This window comes from Bufo bufo, chromosome 3 (genome assembly GCF_905171765.1).
Source record: "Bufo bufo chromosome 3, aBufBuf1.1, whole genome shotgun sequence".
Lineage (NCBI taxonomy): Eukaryota > Metazoa > Chordata > Amphibia > Anura > Bufonidae > Bufo > Bufo bufo.
The window spans coordinates 639,794,378-639,813,571 of record NC_053391.1 but is presented as its reverse complement, the minus strand read 5'-3'; positions in this window follow the sequence as shown (position 1 = coordinate 639,813,571).

Sequence of the window (19,194 nt, the reverse complement as noted above, 5' to 3'; positions counted from 1 at the left end):
TTTGAAAGAAAAAAAATGTGCTTTGTATAGCCACATTCTGACACCCATAACTATTTTATATTTCTATCCACAGAGTTGTGTGAAGTAGACATTAGTGAACCTTTTGAGATTTGGTTCATTTAAGGTTTGCCAAATTTTTTTAAAGTTTCGGTTCGGACCCGAATCAATTCTACCTGAATTGACCTGGAAATTGGTTTATAACACCCCCTAGTATCCTAGGACTCTGAATTTATAGGAAATGATGTTATCTCTCTCTGTAAAAAAATTTGTATTTGATGTTGAAAAAATGAAGTTTGAAGATATATGCAAATGAGTTGCAAGTGTCCAGGGGTGTTCCTCTCCGAATGCAAGTGCCCATGTCCTATGGAGAATGCTGTTATCGTTCCTCCCATGTTTCACTGTAAGACAGGCCAATGCCTTTACGTGACAGACTCTGCTCCCTGAAATCACATTCCAGATTGCGTCACTGCCGGATCTAGGCATGTGCAGTCAGTTCACTGATGCAGCTGCCCAGAGTGGGCAGTGTACGGAGCATGCCTGGACCCAACAGTGACACGAGCTGGTGCGAGATTTCACGGAGCAGAGACCGTGACGTAAGGGCACTGGGCTGACTTACAGTGAAACATGGGAGGTGCTATAACGGCATTTACCGTAGGACATGGGCACTTGGAGGACACTTGCAACTTATTTGCATATTGCCACAGTGCTGTTCACTGACACTTATTGCTGTGCAGGCTGGCTGCATGCGCTCTTGTGTACCAGCTGAGGGCTGTTACCCATGTATGCTGGTTGCTTGGGTGCTGCGTGCTGGCTGCGGCCTTATAGTGTGTTAACTGTGTCCTGTGAATTTATGTACTCCCTGTGTCTTGTATGTATCGCAGTGATGTTTACTGTTACACTGTATTGCCGTGTAGGCTGGCTGCCTGTGCACTTGCGTACTGGCTGCAATTCTCATTCCCGTGTATGCTGGTTGCTTGTGTGTTGCGTACTGCCTGCGGTTTTCTATAGTGTGAACGGTACCCTGTGAATTGCGTGTTTCCTGTGTCTTCGTAGAGTTAATGTTGCCCTGTGTTTGTGTCTGATTATCAGGTGGTCAGGTGCCTTAATTCACCTGGCTATTTAGACCTGTGTGCTGCATGCCTGGGGTTCAGTCTTTTTCCAGGAATGCTGTGTGAAGGGTGCATGCTACTGACCACTGTGTGTCAGCCTGATATTTCATCATGCACCGACTTCCACATTGGGCACAGGCATGTGTCTATGTTGTCTGCACGTATTGGTCTGCCTGTGTACACCATGCACCCTGTGTCCGTTTCCACATGGGTTTCTGGCTATGTCTGTATGTCTCTTAGTTTGCCCTGTCTGTCAGTGAGCGCCATGCTCCTTGTATTCAGTTCTGCATGGGTTCCTGAAGATGTGGCTTGTCTGTCTTCCTGTTAATTGGTCTTTGCCTGAACAGTGTCCTATGTTGCATATGTGTTTGGGTTCCTGTTTACTTGCCTGTGTTCCTGGTTTTATTTGCCTGGACCACTGGTGTTATGCACCAGCGTCTGTTTCCAAGTGTACTGGGACCATCGCAGGGGGTAGTGGTCCGGTCGCTTCCCTGTGGCGAAGACCAGATCCCTGTATAGAGATTAAAGGGTGAAAACCAGGGGAGCACCGGAATAACGACCTTATAGTTTGGCCCCAAGTCAAACCGGTCACTTGGCCTTGTGGTTCTACATTTGCCACTGTTTCCTACCTGTTTGTCCAGGATTATGCTGCTTGTTTTTGGTTACTTCCTGTTTAATGAAGTATGTGTTTTGGCTTTCTTTGTTTGTATGTTCTGCGAACACTGACAGAACATGACACATATATCTTTAGACTTCCTTTATTCAACATCAAATACACAGAAGTAAGAAAGAAAGGTACAATCTGTTTGTCACCTACAGGGCAGTGATAACAGTTGAATATGTCTCAAGTAGATGACAGACTTTTAAAAACATTTTTCTATTCCCTCTCCCTAAACTCTTGAATGCAATGACAGCAATAGTAAATCATGTCTGACACTGACATACATAGCTATGGGTAAACACATGCTTGATGGCGTTAAAAACATTGCGCCGGCAAATGTCTCATGCTTTTTCATATTCCAAAACTTCCAAATATTGTCCCTTATCGAGGGCAGATGATGTTTAAACATACAGTACATGGTGTTATGGGTGTCAGAAAAAAGAGTGGCTTGTTGGGACTAAGCCTCCAAAAATTATGCCTTGGTCTTATGCACATGAATGTGTGCCGGCCGGGTCCATGCTGCGGACCACAAATTGTGGTTTGCATTGCACGGGTACCGACCATAGGGCCTCCGAATGCGGAGACAGGACCCATTCACTTGAATGTGGTACGCGATCCGACGGTGCATGCACTTTTTACGGTGCGGAGGCACGGACAGAAACACTGAGGAAGCACTCCGTAGTGTTTCCGTGGGGTTCCGTGCCTCCGTTCCGCACCTTCCGCATTGCAAATCCATTCAAGTGAATGGGTCCAAATATGTAATTCGGTGCACAAACAGCTGGTGCCCGTATATTGCGGCACCAGCAATATTGGCACGGCAGGGCAATGTCTGTATGAGCCCTTTAACGAGGGCAGAATGCAAGCACAAGTGTTAATTGTCAGGAAAAATTTCTCCCTTTTAATTGAGAGCAGAAAGAACACAGTGTGAATATGGTAAGGTAATAGCAGCATGAGGCCGCAAGAGTAGTCGCAGCATTAGCAACCTATCATGAAACATACAAGGCAGTAGATCGGCTGTTTATGGGTAGTAGTAATAGTAGTGACGGATGTGTAAAGTAATACTGGTGGCTGTAGGGGATTAGCAGCGAGGAGTTGCAGCAGCAGGCAGACAGTGGCATGATGGTGGCAGCAGCAGCCATACAGAACATGATGGTAGGCATGTAAAGCTACATTCACACTAGCGTTTTCAATTCTGCTATAGAGATCTGTCATAGGATCTCATTAGCGGATGAAAACGCTTCCGTTTTGTCCCCATTCATTGTCAATGGAGACAAAACTGAACTGAACGAAACGGAGTGCACCAGACTGCATTCCATTCCGTTTGGTTGCGCTCCCATTGCGGACAGAATAATGCTGCAAGCAGCGTTTTTCTGTACGAGATGTGGTGCGGAGCAAGACGGATCCGTCCTGACACACAATATAAGGGCTCATGCACATAACCGTTGTTGTTTTGCGGTCCGTTTTTCACGGATCCGTTGTTCCGCATCTGAGTTTTTTTCCCCTCTTCCGTTTTGTTATTGCACAAAACATATCCGTATGGTTTCCGTATTTGATCCTTTTTTTGCGGATCGAAAACGGAAACAGTAACTTATTAATCAATAAACACATGAGCAATATGGGCTGGGCATAGCATTTCTACAGTATGGATCCACGAAATACGGATGACATACGGATGTGTTCCGTGTGCGTTTTGCGGACCCATTTACTTGAATGGGGCCTCGGACCGTGATTTGCGGACAACAATAGTACATGTACTACTTTTTTGCAGAACGCAAATACGGAAACGGAATGCACACGGAGTACCTTCCGTTGTTTTTGCAGACCCATTGAAGTGAATGGTTCTGCATACGGTCCGCAAAAAAACCCGGAACGGAAGCGGAAAGAAAATACGTTCGTGTGCATGAGCCCTAAGTCAATGGGGATGGATCCGTTTTCTCTGACAAAACAGAAAACGGATCCGTCCCTCATTGACTTTCAATGGTGTTCATGATGGATGTGTCTTGCCTATAGAACGCATAATACAACTGGATCCGTTCATGACTGATGTATGTGGTTGTATTATTGTAACGGAAACATTTTTGCAGATCCATGACGGATCCATATGGTGGCCAAGTAAAAAAAATAATAACTGAAATGAAAAAATGAAAACTCTCTCTGGTGGTGCCCCCCCCCCCTGCTTGGCCCCGCCCTAGGCACCTGTCCTAGGGTTCCTAATAATAGCAGGGCTCTAAAAGCATGGCTATACAGTAATCATCAGACTAGGGTTGTTTCGATACCAAAATTTGGATTCGATTTCGATACCATAAAAAAGTATTGCGATACTCAATACCACGCGAAAAAAATGAAACGCCCAAAAATGGCGCATGCATTCCGCATTTTATGGAACGTCCGGTCATAATAGAACAGTCCTATGCTATTTTTTGGGGGGACAAGTTAACAAAAAAAAAATATGGCGAATCGCGCAGTTTTTCTTTTCTTTTTTTTCTTTTACAGTGTTCACCGCATAAGGCCTCCTGCACACGGCCGTGTTCTGCGGCCGAGAGCGGTCCGTGGTATCCTGGCCTGGATTCCTGCTGACAGCAGGAGCGCACGGCGTCATTGGTTGCTATGACGCCGTGCGCTTCATGCCGCCGCTGCACTACAGTAATACACTCGTATAGATCATACGAGTGTATTACTGTAGTACAGCGGCGGCATGAAGCGCACGGCGTCATAGCAACCAATGACACTGTGCGCTCCTGCTGTCAGCAGGAATCCAGGCCGGCATACCACGGACCGTTCACGGCCGTGTGCATTCGGCCTAAGAGAGATTTATAAATATAACATGGTTATAAGGGAAAATAATAGCATTCTGAATACAGAATGCAAAGTAAAATAGTGATGGAGGGGTTAAAAATAAAAAAAATTAACTCACCGAGTCCACTTGATCGCGTAGTTGCGGATCTCTGTCTTCTTCTGTAATGTTGAGCTGCCGGCTAAGGACCTGTGGTGATGTCACATCACATGGTCCAATCACATGGTCCCTCACCATGGCGATGAACCATGTGATTGGACCATGTGATGAGCACAGTGACGTCACCACAGGTCTTTTGCCAGGTCCCTCCATCCCTAATTTACATTGCATTCTGTATTAAGAATGCTATTATTTTCCCTTATAACCATGCTATAAGGGAAAATAATAAAATCTACACAACACCTAACCCAAACCTGAACTTCAGTGATGAAGTCCGGGTTTAGGTCTGGGTACCAAACATGGCGATTTTTCTCACGCGCGTGCAAAACGCATTAAAACGCTTTGCACTCGCGCGGAAAAATTGCACATTTTACCGCAACGCACCCGTATCTTATCAGGCCCTCACACGCCACGCTCGTGTGAAAGAGGCCTTACCAGGAGAAGAAGAAGCTAATGATGATGATGATAAGGACACTGTATTGCTTGGGGATGCGGGCTGTGTACCACAAAGAAGACTAGGAAACAGAGGACAGACTTGTTCTGACAGGGAATGCTGGCCAGTTCTATTTTTCCAAAGGATCTAGTGATGCTGTCTCATGTGCTGCAATAGAGCTCTGGTACCTATGTTTGTGTTTGAATGCCTACAGCTTATTAGCAGCATCGCCAGTTCCTGAGCTGACCACAATACAAGCAGATCTGGCCCTGGCAGTTCTTTTGGAGGTTTTAGCTGTAAATTGCCTCCACTCTATTGCCACCACCGCCATCACCCTTCTCCTCAGATGTCTCCTCCTTTGGCGCCCAGATCCTGCTCCCAGGTCCGGACCAACACACAATCATTGGAGTCTTCACCCTCCTGCCACTTTTATCAGACTGTTAAATCTCATTGTGGGCTCCTTAGCCCCCCTCCCTATTCACTGGTCTGTATTTGCTAGCATACTTGAAAAGCTTTGGGTTTGCTTTGCAGATTCATTTTTGTGAAATTCGTTATGAACCTGTTTGCTCATCTTTAGTGTGAAAGCTTTTTTTTCTGTGGGTAAGCTGTAGTGACATGGAGGAAGCCTGGCCAGGGTCGGACTGCGGTTCCTCAGGTCCACCCAAGAAAATTATTCTCGGGGCCTGTAAGAAATATGGATTAATATTTACTGTCAGCCATGTCCTCACACCCCAATTTGCTGACAGATAGCGGAGGTAGTGAACTCCACAGGAGGGCCCTGCTTCAGAGCCCCAGCCCTGCTTGTCATTTGATTCACCTTTTGGCAGGTTCATCAGTATACATGCAAAATAAGTTTCCACCCCCCCAGCCATCTGAGTGTCAGCTGGCAAGGAAGAAAGCCCCAGGGGTCCAGGCTTCAAGGAGGCCCCAGGTAGAGAAGGTCACACCTCAGTCCACCAGTTTGGAGCCAAGCTAAATCCTGCAGGAACACCCCCAGCAGGGGGTATCAGCCCTTGCCCAGGATCAATGAGACCTCCCAGACATATTGGCACCTACCTTTCATAAGGAATTATAAATCACCTGGCCATCGCAGGCACAAACCGGATACATATTTGTGTCCCGGTGGCCACGATCTACGTGCCCATGGGCTTTGTTTAATGGGACGAGGTCAGGGGAGGGAGATATCCATATCTCCCCATAGAAACCACATAACGGTACCAGGTTTGGACTCTACTTGTAGCCGGAACCCAGGCAGGTCCGTTGGTCCCAGAAACATCTCCCTGTGACCCTCTGGTCTGGAGCTATGAACCCTAAAGGGTTTTGTGGGTCATTTGCTGCCATCCCAGAAGAGGGGGAGTGAACCCCTCCCTGAGGTCGGGAGGGGAGGGGCCGGCTACAGGTTAAAAGGCTTGTGCCAGCAAGCGGTCGGGTATTTCTCTGAAGAAGGGTCACATCGTGTAATGTGTTTAGAGGGACCCAGGAACTAGCTCAGATCACGGCCCTTCATGTGGACTGCAGCAAAGAACATCTCACAACCAAAAGGAACTTTCATCTTACCCGGTAACTGACTTTTACTCTGCTTAAAGGGAGTCTCTCACCTCCATATGGCCATATACAGTGCTTACATGGCTCTGTAGCACACCTATACAGAGAGCCTCTTCCTTTGCCCGCCCTCCAAGTCCAGACCTATTGATGAGGCAAGAGACTTGGAGGGCGGGCAAAGGAAGAGGCTGGGGAGGAGTAAAGTGAAAAGAAGGCAGAGCAGCCTGGGCACCTACACACTGAACGCCGCCCCTGGGCACTTGCGTGTGCTCATTTGCATATGAATTAAATATCGTTTTTCCTGCTGGTGCAAGTCTAAAGAAAAGAACAAAGGTACCGTTACAATCCTGTATAGGTGTGCTACAGAGCCATGTAAGCACTGTATATGGCCATATGGAGGTGACAGACTCCCTTTAACCCTGTTGTACCCATATAACCCGTATCTGTAACCTCAGACCACTGTGTATATTCTGTGTATATTGTGTTAAATCTAGTGTGCCCTTACGGCGATTAAATATATCATTTAATCTTGTGCTATCTTGTATCTCGATCACGAATCTCCACGTCCGTGTTTTGGCCTAGTTATAAGCTATCGCGGGTTGGTTTCTGACCCTATATAATCCCGTTAGTGGACCGGGCTTATATTAAACGAGAAGCTGGTGGCAGATTTCCCTGGCTGAGACAGCGCTGTTTTAACTGCGGCAGTTAAAAGGGTCTCTCAGCTTGTTGCCTCTCTGTGTCCGCGTGGACAGGAGGTGTGTGTGTGTAAACTGTACCAACCTGACCCTACCTGCTCCTCCCGGAGGGCGTAACGTCACGTTTTTGGTAAACAGGGACAGTACCGCATTTCGTGAGCCCAAAGTAGTTGACGTCAAGCGGGTACGAGGTGTGGTATTCGTCACAGGGCCCAACCACTATATCATCAATAAAGTCTAGTAGGTTTTGATTGAAAAAAATAGACACTAGTGGCAATTTTTTTGTCTCTAAAGGCAGCTCCAAATGTTTTTTTCTCTGGACCTTTCGAGCCCACTATGGTATCAGAAACTGGGCCCAGATTCTCTGGTACTCTGGTGGGCCAGTCCAATGCTGAGCTTGGCCGTCCCAGTTAAACAAGAATAGGAAGCATAGAGGACAAAGGTCCAGAGCTGTGGTGCACCAAACATCCTCAGTGCACTTAAGAGATAATTTGCATATTGATAATACAATGATTTTCTCAATATTTCAGGATGATACCTGGCAGCTAAAGGGAGGATTTTTCTGTATAAGGGAATAGTGGTGGGGAGAGACTGTGTCAAAGCCAGAGTCCATACGAACTATTTGCGGCATCAGGGGCACGCATGAGTGTGGGTGTCCTGATGGGTGTAGTAGTTATGGTACTCGCGTTTCTGAAGCTCCATGGGTTGGCGTGCAGTCATGGTAAGGGTGCACAGGTTCTTCCCTTTGAGGAACTCTTTGGTTCTTGGGTTCCTCCTATTTGATGGTGGTCAAGAAGATGAAGAGATAGTTGAGCAACAACTGTTTCTTTACTGAAGAATTCAAGTGCAAACAGTTCAGGACAGATCTTACTTGCAATGGACCTGAAATGCAGTATCCTCAAATGTTACAGGTCTCACGGCTGCACAGGTAATCATAGGCCAAAAAGGTCTTTTTAAAGTAGTTGAAGCTTTCTTTTTCTGCACTTTGCTAACTGACTTGTGCTTTAGGTCATCAGTACCTGATTGGTGGGTGTCCAACACCCGGGATCCCCAACGATCAGCTGTTTAAGAAAGCAGCGGCACTCCGGTGAGTGCTGTGGCCTTCTCTCAGCTTTTCCTAGGCTGTGTGATGGACACGTTTATGTGTCATGTGGGCTAGGAGCAGTGAATGGGGCTGATTGCCATATCAAGCACAGCCGCTATACAATGGACGGCACTGTGTTTGGTAAGCTGTGCCAGTGCCTTCTTTTTTTTTTTATTCGTTTTATTGAACACACAAAGCCAATTATGATGACAATCATTGTACACATTCTATGACATAATGTACATCAGTAATTTTCGATAATTACAAAAAAGTAACATGACTTTGCATAATAAAAGAACAATAAACATTTATGCTGTATCCACTCGTTTGCGTTTTCTTATCTAGACAAGAGGTATTTGTATGTCTGAATAAAACCTTCTAGAGGTTGCACCCCTCATAGAATCTGTTGCTTTCACCTGTACCCATTGTTTTCCACCTTTCAAGGTTTTTACATCTATCCAGCTTGTTCTGCATTTAGAGCTTCGGTTAACCTTCGAGCAGAATAAGCAGTCCTGGAAGACGCACACCATGTCCCCCACACTTTTTGAAATTTGGGCGAGCAGCCTCTATTCTTATACACTATGTTCTCATATGGTATGACAGTGTTAACCAGTTGTTTCCATTGCGTTAGGGTAGGTGCCCTATCACCCATCCATCTCATGCCTATTGCCTTGCGCGCTAAAAACAATGTCTCTCTCAAAAATATCCTAGTGTGATGAGAATATACAGTGTCATCTAATATTCCAAAAATGCAAGTTTTCGGATGTATTGGGAGTGTGTTGTCTATGAGATCTGAGAGCAGATTTATAACCTCACCCCAGAATGATTGTATAACTGGGCATGCCCAGACAAGGTGCCAGAAATCAGCTCCCTCTGACGTGCATCTGTGACATTCGGAGTGAGCACGTCTGCCTATCTTAAATAGTCTGGACGGAGTTAGGTAACTTTGGTGTATTATACATACTTGAATAAATTTATTATTTATGGCCGGTGACACTAGTGTGGGGGATTCCAGCACGTCCTCTATATCTTCATTGGATAAGTCAGGAATCAAAGCTTTCCATTTATCTAACGCTAGCATCGGGGTACCTTTCAGCTTGACATCTAAGAGGTGGGTATATAGTGCTGATATGAAGCCTCGTGGTCCTTGAGAGCGTATAATACCAATCATTGGAAAAGAGGACAAGAGGACTGGGGTGTTTCGATAATGCGTCTGTAGGGCGTGCCTCAATTGTAGGTATCTATAAAATGCTTGTCTCGGCAGCTCATATTTACGGCTCATGGATTCAAAATCATTGAAAACATTATTACTATAGAGGTTTCCCAATGTGATGACCCCATGTTCCATCCAGAATGCTCTGTCTTGCAGTGTCAACAAATCAGGGAACATGGGGTTATCCCAAACCGGGGTTTCCAATAGATCCGCCTCCACATCATGTAGCCGCTTGCAGGCTGTCCATACCTGGACTGCCACTCTATGAATTGGTAATAATTTACGTGGGAACAGTTTTGGTTGTTCTAGAACCGGCCATAGGTTAGTGAGACCCAGGTACTCGGCTAGCTGTTTCTCCTGTCTACAGAGAGAACCTTCCGGATATACCCATGACTTGATATTCCTCATTTGCCCTGCAAGGTAGTACAAGTGAATGTCTGGCAAGGACATACCTCCTTCTTTTTTAAAGCGGGTTAGGTTCACCATTGACAACTTGGGTCTGTTTGCTCCCCAGATAAAGGGTGAAAGCAAGGAGTTAAGTTTCAGAAAAATTGCTTTTGGAACTAAGTATGGAGCATGCTGTAGAATATACAGACACTTCGGTAATATGATCAATTTTATCAGATTTATTCTCCCTGAAACTGATAGAGGTAATCCTTGCCACACCCTATACTTTTCTTTACAATATGTTATAAGTGGCTGAATATTTAGGTCGTAATAGGACGTGACATCCTTTGTTATGTATATACCTAGATATTTATAGCTATTTACAATGGGTAATTCCCCTCGGGCGACGGTATCATCCATCTGATATAGTGGGCACAGGGTCGATTTGGACCAGTTTATCCTTAGTCCAGAAAACTGGCTAAATTGTTCTATTATAGTAATTGCTCTAGGAAGTGTGGACTCCGTCTGTGACATGAAGAGCCCCATGTCATCAGCGTATAGGCCTACTCTATCTTCTTGCTCCCCTACTTGGGTACCATGAAATTGTGAGTCCGCCCTGATTCGTATAGCCAATGGCTCTATAGCTAAGGCGAACAGTAATGGTGACAGAGGACACCCCTGCCTGGTACCACGTCCCAATCTAAACCTTTCTGAGAGCATCCCATTCACTAATATGTCCGCCCTTGGGTGTTTGTATAACATTTCCACCCACTGTATATATTTAGGGCCGAAACCAAATTTCTTAAGGATCTGGAATAAATAGGGCCATTCAACAGAGTCAAATGCCTTTGCTGTGTCTAAAGACGCTAAGGCCCATTCCTCTTGCCTCTGGAGCCCAATCTGGGTCACCACTTGCACCCTCCTAATATTATCAGTGGTGGACCTGCCTGGCAAAAATCCGGATTGATCTGGATGCACCAAGGTGCAGGCTACCTTACCAAGTCGTATGGCTAAGATCTTTGCTATAATCTTATAGTCTATGTTCAATAAGGATATCGGACGATATGATCCACACTCATCCGCGTCCTTTCCTGGTTTCAAGAGTACTACAATAGTTGCATCATATACAGGGAGTGCAGAATTATTAGGCAAGTTGTATTTTTGAGGATTAATTTTATTATTGAACAACAACCATGTTCTCAATGAACCCAAAAAACTCATTAATATCAAAGCTGAATATTTTTGGAAGTAGTTTTTAGTTTGTTTTTAGTTTTAGCTATTTTAAGGGGATATCTGTGTGTGCAGGTGACTATTACTGTGCATAATTATTAGGCAACTTAACAAAAAACAAATATATACCCATTTCAATTATTTCTTTTTACCAGTGAAACCAATATAACATCTCAACATTCACAAATATACATTTCTGACATTCAAAAACAAAACAAAAACAAATCAGTGACCAATATAGCCACCTTTCTTTGCAAGGACACTCAAAAGCCTGCCATCCATGGATTCTGTCAGTGTTTTGATCTGTTCACCATCAACATTGCGTGCAGCAGCAACCACAGCCTCCCAGACACTGTTCAGAGAGGTGTACGGTTTTCCCTCCTTGTAAATCTCACATTTGATGATGGACCACAGGTTCTCAATGGGGTTCAGATCAGGTGAACAAGGAGGCCATGTCATTAGATTTTCTTCTTTTATACCCTTTCTTGCCAGCCACGCTGTGGAGTACTTGGACGCGTGTGATGGAGCATTGTCCTGCATGAAAATCATGTTTTTCTTGAAGGATGCAGACTTCTTCCTGTACCACTGCTTGAAGAAGGTGTCTTCCAGAAACTGGCAGTAGGACTGGGAGTTGAGATTGACTCCATCCTCAACCCGAAAAGGCCCCACAAGCTCATCTTTGATGATACCAGCCCAAACCAGTACTCCACCTCCACCTTGCTGGCGTCTGAGTCGGACTGGAGCTCTCTGCCCTTTACCAATCCAGCCACGGGCCCATCCATCTGGCCCATCAAGACTCACTCTCATTTCATCAGTCCATAAAACCTTAGAAAAATCAGTCTTGAGATATTTCTTGGCCCAGTCTTGACGTTTCAGCTTGTGTCTTGTTCAGTGGTGGTCGTCTTTCAGCCTTTCTTACCTTGGCCATGTCTCTGAGTATTGCACACCTTGTGCTTTTGGGCACTCCAGTGATGTTGCAGCTCTGAAATATGGCCAAACTGGTGGCAAGTGGCATCTTGGCAGCTGCACGCTTGACTTTTCTCAGTTCATGGGCAGTTATTTTGCGCCTTGGTTTTTCCACACGCTTCTTGCGACCCTGTTGACTATTTTGAATGAAACGCTTGATTGTTCGATGATCACGCTTCAGAAGCTTTGCAATTTTAAGAGTGCTGCATCCCTCTGCAAAATATCTCACTATTTTTGACTTTTCTGAGCCTGTCAAGTCCTTCTTTTGACCCATTTTGCCAAAGGAAAGGAAGTTGCCTAATAATTATGTACACCTAATATAGGGTGTTGATGTCATTAGACCACACCCCTTCTCATTACAGAGATGCACATCACCTAATATGCTTAATTGGTAGTAGGCTTTCGAGCCTATACAGCTTGGAGTAAGACAACATGCATAAAGAGGATGATGTGGTCAAAATACTCATTTGCCTAATAATTCTGCACGCAGTGTACACATTCGGCATCCGTATGAGCCATTTCTGTCTGACATCTGTTTTCTAGACAGAAAAAAGTCCTGCATGCAGGACTTTTTTTCCTATCTAAAAAAAACGGATCTCAGACGGAAATGGTTTAAACAGATGCTAAATGTGCATACTCACAAAAAAACGTACCCTACAAAAATACGGATGACGTCCGTGTGCATTCCGTATTTTGCGGAACGGAACAGCTGGCCCCTAATAGAACAGTCCTATCCTTGACATACAGTAGGACATTTTTTGCGGAATGGAAATAAAGACATACGGAATCGAAATGTGCACGGAGTAACTTCTGTAACTTCTGTTTTTTTGCAGGCCCATTGAAATAAATGATTCCGCATACGGTCCACAAAAAAAAAAAAAGGAACAGACACGGGAAGAAAATACATTTATGTGCATGAGCTGTAATGTACAGGATCCATTTTTTTTACAGGATCCTTTTTTTTCTGTTCTTCTGAAGGATCAGAAGAACGGAAACATACCGGTGATGTGAACTCTGGCTGTACCAAGACTGGAGCTGCTCACAAATCACATGAATTCAGGGTGCAGAGACAGTACACTATTTGTTTTTATGTGCTTGAGCCCAGCCTTTTTTGTCCAAAATCCTACTGCAAAGCTTCCACGGTTCATAATTGCTTATAGGAATTTCCCCAGCATCACCAGCAGCATATATTTTGCAGTAGCAATAATTCTGCCATTTTTAAGTTTGCAAATAAGTGTATTTTAGTGAGTCAATACCAGTGTATAGTGTGGTCAGAGCCTGGGGGCCTGTATTTTCCCCCAAAAATCTCTTGAAAATTTTCTAAGGTATACATGTCAGTTGCAGTGTGTAATGTAGGCGCAGCCAGAAAACCTGTTGCAATTTTTCTACCATTTATAAATGCACAAATAATTGTTTTTTAGTACATCAATACCAGTGTTTTTTAAAGTTTTTATTTTAAAAAGGCATAACAAATCCAATGGCACAGTGGGATTTTAAACAGGCTCAACCACGATCAACCATGCCTTTACCCATAGCTATGTCACTGTCACTCTGACATTATCTACTATTGCTGTCAGTGCATCAAAGAATTTGAAAGGGGGGGGGGGGGGGGGGGGGGGGGAGAGAAAACATATGAATAAAATAAAAAGAGAGAAAGACAAGCGAGAAAAAAATATGAGTCCTAGGAGACTTAGAGTGTCATACACCAACTTTCAGGCCAATTGAAGCACTTTTGATTTGGGCAGAATTGATTCGGAAGTGAATCAACCTTTTTGACTAATACATTAGAATCGGACCCGAAACGAATTTCAAGAAATTCACTTATCTCACTCCAGCAAACAGGGGGTGAAGACTGATGTAGGAAACGTCTGTTTAATAATTATTTGGTGGCCACAGTTGGGTTTTGTTAATGATTTCTTTTGATGTAGTTAATGTTTTCAGTAATACGTTATTATTCCGGGAATATACGAGCGATAATGATAAATTATTTGTGAAAAGTGTTCCAAGCTGGAAAAAACCTTTGCTTTTTGACAATTAGATCAGGGGTAGGCAACCTCTGGCACTCCAGGTGAAATCACAAGCATGCATACTTTCTCTAGCTGACTCCTTATCTAGATACTCCTAAATGTAACTGTAATTCTGTGCCATTTTAAACATTTCTGCTTGCCAGCAGGGGATGGAACTATTCTTGTTCAGATGCAGAACCCTAAAACCACTTCAGAGCTAGTCCTGCTCACACAGTTTATGTAGTTTTCAACCAGCCACAATAATGGGATCGTATTCCGGTTGGTAGAAGTTATCCTCTATTCACTATTAGATCGGTAGGGGGGCCAATCGCTGGGACCCCATCGATCACGAGAGCGCTATCTCTGGAACGCCCATAGAAATGAATGGAGCAGCTGAGCGCATGTGCGAGTGGCCACTCCATTCATTTCAGGGGGGCTGGTCCCCTGTTCTCGTGGTTGGTGGTAGGACCCCCACCAATCTAATAGTTATCCCCTATCTTGTAGGAATCAGTCATGCTCAACCTGCGGCCCTCCAGCTGTTGCAAAACTACAACTCCCACAATGCCCTGCTGTAGGCTGATAGCTGTAGGCTGTTCGGGCATGCTGGGAGTTGTAGTTTTGCAACAGCTGGAGGGCCGCAGGTTGAGCATGCCTGCTGTAGGTGATACCAACCAGAATGCCCCTTTTAAATGTGGTCCTTGAGTCCATTAGAGGGCTTCATGTCAGGCCAAGTCAAGACTGGGGAAGGTTACATGATGCATTAAAGGGACATTTATGGCATACGGTAACAAAAGGGTATAAATGTCCAATATGTGAAGATTCCACCTCTGAGACCTGCTACTATTTGAAGAACAGGGCCCTGTCATGAATGGAAAGCGATCTGCTCATGCACAGCCACCCCTCCATTCACCACTATGAGACTTCTGAAAATAGCTAAACAAAGTCCCCTAGCAGTGAATGGAGGTGTGGGTGCACGTGTGGCTTGGGACTTTACTGCTATGAGGCCGACCAGCTCGATCGGCGATTTTTGGGCTTCCCATAGCAGTGACTGGAAAGGACACTACACATACAGTACAGACCAAAAGTTTGGACACACCTTCTCATTCAAAGAGTTTTCTTTATTTTCATGACTATGAAAATTGTAGATTCACACTGAAGGCATCAAAACTATGAATTAACACATGTGGAATTATATACATAACAAACAAGTGTGAAACAACTGAAAATATGTCATATTCTAGGTTCTTCAAAATAGCCACCTTTTGCTTTGATTACTGCTTTGCACACTCTTGGCATTCTCTTGATGAGCTTCAAGAGGTAGTCCCCTGAAATGGTTTTCACTTCACAGGTGTGCCCTGTCAGGTTTAATAAGTGGGATTTCTTGCCTTATAAATGGGGTTGGGACCATCAGTTGCGTTGAGGAGAAGTCAGGTGGATACACAGCTGATAGTCCTACTGAATAGACTGTTAGAATTTGTATTATGGCAAGAAAAAAGCAGCTAAGTAAAGAAAAACGAGTGGCAATCATTACTTTAAGAAATGAAGGTCAGTCAGTCAGCCGAAAAATTGGGAAAACTTTGAAAGTAAGGGCTATTTGACCATGAAGGAGAGTGATGGGGTGCTGCACCAGATGACCTGGCCTCCACAGTCACCGGACCTGAACCCAATCGAGATGGTTTGGGGTGAGCTGGACCGGAGAGTGAAGGCAAAAGGACCAACAAGTGCTAAGCATCTCTGGGAACTCCTTCAAGACTGTTGGAAGATCATTTCAGGGGACTACCTCTTGAAGCTCATCAAAAGAATGCCAAGAGTGTGCAAAGCAGTAATCAAAGCAAAAGGTGGCTAATTTGAAGAACCTAGAATATGACATATTTTTAGTTGTTTCACACTTGTTTGTTATGTATATAATTCCACATGTGTTAATTCATAGTTTTGATGCCTTCATAGTCATGAAAATAAAGAAAACTCTTTGAATGAGAAGGTGTGTCCAAACTTTTGGTCTGTACTGTATGTGGTATGCTCTCCGTTCATGGCGGGGCCATGTTCTTGACATAGAAGCTGGTCCATCAGATGTGACCTGCACCTACTGGACATTTCTGGCATATCCTATGGATATGCCATTATTCTCCCATAGATAAGACAACCTTTAAAACAATTGTGGATCTTCTGTCATAAAAAGTACACTTGAAAAGCATGGTCCCAGTTTATCTAGATCATTTCTAAAATAGTTGATCTACAGATGAACAGCCATAGCTAGATAATAGTGTTAGAAAGGGAGCAGTTGTCCCATGGACTCCCATTTATATGTCTCCAGTACCGACCCAGCTGACTTTTGGCTCCTGTTTTGAAACTGAAAGTCTTAAAGGGAGTTTATCTCCCTGAAGAACTATGAGTAGTACTACTGTCAATGAGTCTGAATCTCTACTTTATATATTTATACTCCCCCCTGTTCCCCCGATGTGCTCCCGCAAACTGCTGCTGTAATGCATTGATAGGACTCATGAGCCACGCATACATAATGGAGAGGACTTCCTAAATGCAAGCTCATTAATCCTGTCAATGTATTTTAGCGGAGTTTAGCAGGGGCATATTGGGGGGAAAGGGGTAGTATATACATGTCAGAAGTGTACTGGTGCACAGTTTCCACTGTGTGGCTGCAATGAGCGATGTATATGTAGGATCATGCACTGCTGCTCATGCCTATGCCACATGTGGCTGGCTAAAAACTCTGCATAGCATATTATTGCAGGGGACCGTGTACTGATGTGCTATGCAGAGCTTCTAGTGAGTAAAGTGGGCACAAGCAGGAGCTCTGCATATCACATCATTGCTCCTGCTGTAATGTGCTGTGCCAGGCTTTAGAAAAGTATAGCTGGCACAGGCAGGAGCAGCGATGTGTGTGCAGCGAATGCCTGAGAAGCCAGGGCAGAGGATGGGAGTGGTAGTGGCTCTGATGAGATGTTACATTGTGCTCCCTCGGGCCATTGCTCCCTGGGGATCAGTGCAGCAGAAAGGTGATTTGAAGAAGCAGGCAAGAAGTAAAATTATATAACTTGTGCTACATCTAGAAGTAGTGGGTTCAAAATGCAGTTTTGTTCATCAGATGATGAGGTATGGTGTCTGGTTAGTTGGCAATTAAATGGCACTTAGAGGAACTTGTGGATATAGTGGTTAATGGAGGGATACAGGCCTGGAGTTAGACTCTCCAGGAAAAGGTCTAGGTGATGGGTGCTGAGTCGTTGTCCTTCACCTGCAGCATGGTCTATAAAGGTTTAGTTTTGCTGATCACTGTTTTTAAAAGCAATATTCTTCACTCCAGCAATCTTGCTGGAGTAAGGGTCTCACATGAGCACTTGTTATTGTTCCTTGGAGTAGGAGCTCTAGAATGTGCTTCCTACCTTCCTCACTATCTCTCAGGAGCTCCCCCTTTTGTCAGGAAGCAGAACCAGCCCACTCCTACCAAAAGGGGAGGAACAGGGTGGTTAACCCTGTCCCTGCCAACCATACCATGCCATGCTGGGTGTACATTACATAACATAACAATAAGAACAAAACAAACAGTTGCAGATACCCCCAGGTTTGGGGTACTGCTTCAGATCTTACTGACCCTCAGTTTCCAAAGGTGTTCTCCTCTTTTCGTTCTTTGCAGAATAGTCCCTCACACACAGACCCAGAGATTTCACTAATAAATAGCACTATGGCATGTAATGTCTGGTGACTGGCTCATGTAGTTTTATATGTATTAGGCCTGGGACTTCTGCCATACCTCTCGCTGTCTCACCTGTCATAACCCCAACATCTCCTACCTCGCTGCCTGCTGCTGTCTCTGCTAGGATTGTTTCGGGTATCGGACTTTCGATACCCAATCGATACTTTTATGCCAGTATCGATTCGGTATCGGGATGTTCTTTTTTTTCGGTATCATACTGTGCTAGACTGCGCTCCTCTTATATGAAAATATGGCGTGTGCCGCACTCGGCAGACAGTGAAGAAGGAGGGAGGGAATCCCTCCCTCCTATGACGCGGCCGCTGTGAGACCAATGAAATGAGTGGGCACTGGGCTCTGAAGCTGCTCGCACCACTTCCACGGTGCGCCAATGAATGTTTGGCTACTAATGAAAGCAGGAGTAGGGACGGGGAGGTGATAAAGTTACCGCTGCGCCGGCTGAGTTAGTGAGCTCAGCGAACGGCAGCAGCGGCAGAATCCTCCTCCTGAGTGCACAGCTCACTGTCAGCTCGAGCCCCAGAGTCAGTGCCCTGAACAGCCAGCATAGAAGATACCCCACACGGTGCAAGTCTAGAGTGATTAGTCTGCCTCAAAATAAGGGCAGGCAAAAAACATTTGTATCAGGCAGCCAGCAAGATTGGGGTTAATGCTGGCTGGTCCCATCTGCAGCAGCTGGCTTCTCCTCTGTGTGGTCCTGGTATCTTCTCTCTGCTTCAGACAATCGCTGGTTTGAGGACCGTATTTTTCGCCCTCTAAGACACACCTAGGTTTTAGAGGAGGATAATAAGAAAAATATATTTTCCATTACACCTCAGGTCAGACCAGCAATCAGACCCCCAATGTTAATCAGACCTCAGATCAGACCCCCATGTCAGACATCATCCCCCATCCATCAGCCCCCCATGTCAGCCATCATGCCGCCATGTCAGCCATTAGCCCCCCATGTCAGCCATCAGCCCCCATCCATCAGCCCCCCATGTAAGCCATCATGCCCCCATGTAAGCCATCATGCCCTCATGTCACATTTCTCCCCCTCCATGTCAAATCACCCCCCTATGTCACATCAGCCCTCCATGTCACATTTCTCCCCCTCCATGTCACATTTTTCCGCCCTCCCCCAGGGTGCGCCGTAAGGCAGCCGCTTGGTCTGCCTTATGGTAGCACCGGCCCTGATGGGCAACCTGGGGT